General features: G+C 39.1%; 1 protein-coding gene across 1 annotated transcript in view; it reads left to right on the forward strand.

Moving 5' to 3' along the window:
* LOC113820225 (uncharacterized) overlaps positions 1 to 711 on the forward strand; it is a gene marked incomplete at its 5' end in the record, with an annotated part of 64,606 nt that extends 63,895 nt beyond the window's left edge. Inside the window, 1 exon segment of the mRNA XM_027372538.2 lies at positions 1 to 711. This exon segment is cut by the window's left edge and continues 1,378 nt beyond it.
* Positions 712 to 5,000: the final 4,289 nt, after the last annotated feature.

The raw sequence follows: 5,000 nt of genomic DNA on the forward strand, positions 1-5,000 counted from the left end.
GATAGAAGGTGGATGTGAAATTTATTTGAAGAAATAAAAAGACACAAGTATTTCTTGAATTTTTATAGAGGCATTTTTTTGCATGGTGTGGCTCAAAATGGGAGTGAAATTGGATTTTTTTCCACATTATTTATCATATTTTAAAAAAGTGAATGATTTTAATCTCTTCTCTTTCTTTCTTTTTAAAGCATGCATCATTGATAAATTTCTTTTATGGTCTTTTAATGCCCTCATCCATGTTCTCTCTCTCCCTTGCTCTTTTTCTCTCATCTCTCTTTTTTTCCTTTATAAGTGTATTTTTAGCCCATATTTGGAAGATTGTGTCTGCCAATAATTAAAGTACAATTCCTTTCCTTTATTTTCCCTTTTCTGATGAGTTATCACCAATTGTATATTTTTAATAACTGCAATTTTCGGAGTTTGAGCAAGGTTTTATCGTGTGCATTCAAGTGTCACAAATGTGATCTATATGATATGATCAGTCAATTTAACCTGTAAATATTCTTTTTGTTAATGATAAATTATTTTTTATTTTAATTGATTACTGTCTCGGCATTCAAAATGTATGGTTTTATTGACTGCTTCTATCACAGTTGTAAAGTGTACACTATGCAAAACTATGAATATATAGTAATATAATGTACAGTATAGTATTTATGAATGTATATGGTGTAACTTTTTTACTGTTGATTAAAGGTTGGACGTTTTTAATTATTGGTTTTCAGTCACAGTCCTTCATCAGTGCTAAGAGAAAATGAAGAAATGATTTTCTTCATCAGTTTGGACATGAAATGAAAAAATAATTGTCTGCAGATGAGAGTTATTATATGACTTTGGAAACAATAGCTTGAGTTCTATTTTTTTCATGAGAAAAACATATTAGGTTATATTTACTTTCATTGACAAACAATAATACTAATAATGATGCTGTTGCCTGTTACTTTGGAATCAAAAATTTCATATTTTCTCTGAAATCAGAAATATGTTGTATCATGACTTACAACACGGATAAGGCAACTGCATAATGTGTATGACATACTTTGGAGAGCTAGAAAAAGTATGTTTGAGTCCAAAAGTACGTGTATTTCTCTGTTCTTGAATATATGAAAGGACAACTGAGTGATCCTGAGTGTGTCCTTGATTAGTTCATCATGGTGAGTGCTATTCTGGTGAGTGTGTCTTTTGAGAGTGCAACATCGGTGAATGTGACACTGGTGGGTGCGTCCTTGGTGACTGCAACATAGGTGAGTGCCTTTGTAAATGTGATATTGACAGGTGTGTTCTCAGGGAGTGCCAACATGGTGAGTGCGGCATTGGTGAGCGACCTTCATGCATCCCATGTTATCTGTACCCAATACAAGGCCATATAAGGCTACTATGTTTAGCCCTGGCCATTATCTTGCCCACTACACCTCTGCCCTTCTATGCCTTAGCTGAAGCGAAGTGACCTTTAGACATTGCCTCAAACTCTCCTTTATTAGTTGGTACCGGATATCGGGCATTAATTATATTCTTGGAGGTGAAAAGGCCAGTTGTTTAACTCCTGCATTGGTGGCAGTGGGTTTTAATGACTTAAGATGTCTTTTTTGGCTATTTGTTCTTCGTCTACGTATAGTGCATGGACTGGTTAATGAGCAGTGCTACAATCCAGTCATCCTGGAGCAAAAGTGGACAATATCAAAGTCAGGGATCTTGGTTTTGCCGATGTTGCAATTCTATCTGAATTTCTGGAATCTCTAGTTGCGACTCTTGATACATTCGGCAATGAGGCGAAGCCCCAGGGCTTACAGGTCTCCTGGACCAAGACCAAGATCTAGGGTTTCGGGGGCCTATTAGCGGGAACCTGTTCTGTCGATACATCCTTGCGGCGAGGATGCTGAAGTCACGGAGAACTTTACATGCCTTGGCAGTGCAGTCCATGTTCTCTAGGTTGTCAGACCAGTAGACGCATTGGTCTGGCAGCAGAAGCCATGAACTCAGTCACCCAGAGCATTTGGAGATGCCGATATCTATGCAGAAGAATGGAGTTACTTGTCTTCAACGTCTTGATACTGCCAGTTTTGATTAATGGCAGTGAAACCTGGGCGCTTTCTAGTGCCCTGGAGTAGCTTCTCGATGTCCTTTGTAAGAAGTCCGTATGCCGGATCATGAGGTACAGTTGACAGGACCATGTGTCCAACCGACGACTACACCGTGAGACTGGCATGGGGCCTGTTATTTGCATAATCCGTGATCGCCAACGCGGGCTATACGGGCACCTAGCTCGTTTCTCAGTGGATGACTCTGTCCATCGGGTTCACGAGAAAATCCTGCGTGGAGAAGGCCCGTGGGTCGACCGAGGAAGTCGTAGTTTGGGCAGCTCGCCTTAAATGGCTGGAATCAAAGGGTTGATGCGACTATGCGACCCCGTCCGCGTCAGCCGTATTGATTGAAACGTATATTGATGTTACATATTTTGCAGGATTATTTATTTGTTTACCTATATAGAAAATTAAAATTCCAGAGTTAAAAAGTTCTGAGGTTAGAAACAAAAACGAGTACTACCTAAAACAACTGACTGAAAAAGTATAAACAAATGTAATTACTGTATCAGCCAGCATTTTCAACAGTTGCAAGTAATGTAATGATAGATGAACAGGAAACATTTATTCACTGCAAAACATAGCAATCGATTTTTTTTTTGCTTATGAATGTATTATTATACGAAATGATCTGCCGCGCCAATGGTGACCATTCATGGCACACTTAAATCACATCAAAAACCTTCATCATCATCATGCTGACCAGCCGAACGAATGAGTGAGGAAGGTGGCGTGGGGAAGGATATGATAACCAAGTGTAGATCTCAAGAAGAATCTGTAAAGCCAAAACTATCTGTTATTGAAATTCTGTACTGTGGCTCTCGCTAATATAAAACTACGAATATAGTTTCCACCTCCAATTTCTCCCGCTTCTCAAATCGGGCCCAGCTCGTAGGATCCAAAAGGGAATCTGGCGAGTTCGAAGAGGGAAGATCTAAGGGAAAATTGACCTGGGAAGCTTTCACAGTATTCTTATTCATCTATGATTATCCACAAAGCGACTGGAATGGGTAGAACCATTTCATTATCTCTATCACTGTCAGTGTCTCTGTTATTACCATTTCCATTATCATGGGCGTTGTCAATTATTTTAATTGCCCTTAACATTAGCGCTATTTCTAATATTTGTTTGAGACTTTAGTCTACAAAGCTCCTAATGGACTTTGTCACGCGACCTCATCCATAAATCTAAAGTCCAAAATCTAAACTCTAACGTCTTATCAAGACTTTCCCGGGAACAACCTATGCGATGCCATTAAAAGCGACCAAGCAGGCCCGAGAACTTCCTTCGGACCGAGCCATCCTCGAATCTAATGGCGTGGACAACGAGCTTAAAAACAATCTCAGATATGTTTTGAGGTCATAAGTTGCAAATAATGTAATGATTGGTCGTGAGATACACTAAAGTAGATGTAAATATATTAATCTCACTGATTAATTTATTTTATCAGAGTTATTCAGATTGATAGGTAAACCAACAACTCGGATTTGACTTGTCGCTTGACATCCTAGGCCAGTGTGTGGGTTGAAAAATTATAGAGAACGTATAACTGACAGTTCATATGAACAGTGATATGCATTAATGAATCCCGGGAAATTGCGTTCGTGTCAAATAATGGCTTCCTTTTCACAAATGCTATTGACGTATGATGGGTTTCTTTCTTGCAAATTATTCTTCACTAATTACTTTGACTTAAGACACATATTTCCAACCACAGTATACTTCAATAAAAAAGAAAACTATGATATAAAACGTATAGTGCTCTAAATATATATATAATCCCACTATAGTTTTGCATAAATATTTAAACTAATTCGGAGGCCTCCTTGGAAAGTTGAAAGTGGCCCGGCTCCCTCTCAAGAGCCTCTGCAAGGGCTTTCTAGCTTTTTCGGATCAAGGTCACATCCTTCCCAAGGCCTTTCAGCCATGACAAACCTTGCTTTTAACCGTTTTTAACCGCCACAGGATAAACGCACGGTATCCTACATTAACTTTGCATAAGTTCATAACACGAAGCAATCGACGATTTCCTAATGAATGGAATGCTATGCGCATTGTGGAAAATGTATTAGGGTGGATGATTATACGCGTGGCCCAGGGATAAATCTTGTGTATTAGCTAATCAAACTTGCGGTTCATTGAGGGAGAACGTCCGAATCTGACATTGGAAGTCTGAATATTTTGACTAGTCAGCATCATCGCCGCCGCCTACTGAAAAGCATCCCTAAGCTGCAAATTCTGCGGAAATAACGCTTGTTGCCGAGGCAACAACAAGCGATGTCAGGATAACCAAGTCAAGGGGTATATCTATTCCCTGGGGGGGGGGGGGGGATTCCACACTGCGGGGGTAAATCCACATCAATATGGCGTGGTAATGCGACGGAATTTCCCGAACAGTTTACGGACTTACTTTTCTTTACACATCATTTATTTCAATATCAATTTATTTATTATTTCACACAGTTGCGCTAGATTAGTAAACTACTTGTTTCAGATGGAACAATAGAGATTTCACTGATAAGTTTCTGGTATTTGTGCCCGATTTATTTTCTAAGTCAAGAGGTCAGTAAATATATTTCGTCCATCAAAATATCATCATAAACGAAATTTGAATAATAAAGACTTTGCTTATTTGCTATGCATTTTATGGCACCTATATTTTCTCCTACTGAGTAAGGGGATAAATAACGGATATGTATCCAGCCGAGAAAGTCATTAACAAAGGAAGAGTTAGGAATCACTAACCAAGACAGGCGCCGACAGCGTTGCCACCCACTTCAGGATCCATCAGCGACGGTCACAGAGAGAAAGAATATTCACTATTTAGAGCGTCCATATTTAGCTGACCATGTATGCAGGTGACAGAATGCAAATAGTTTCCCTTAAAGCCGCAGATAAATGAGTAGTAAGCGGATAAA

Source organism: Penaeus vannamei, chromosome 39, assembly GCF_042767895.1.
Source record: "Penaeus vannamei isolate JL-2024 chromosome 39, ASM4276789v1, whole genome shotgun sequence".
In the NCBI taxonomy this organism is placed as follows: Eukaryota; Metazoa; Arthropoda; class Malacostraca; order Decapoda; family Penaeidae; genus Penaeus; species Penaeus vannamei.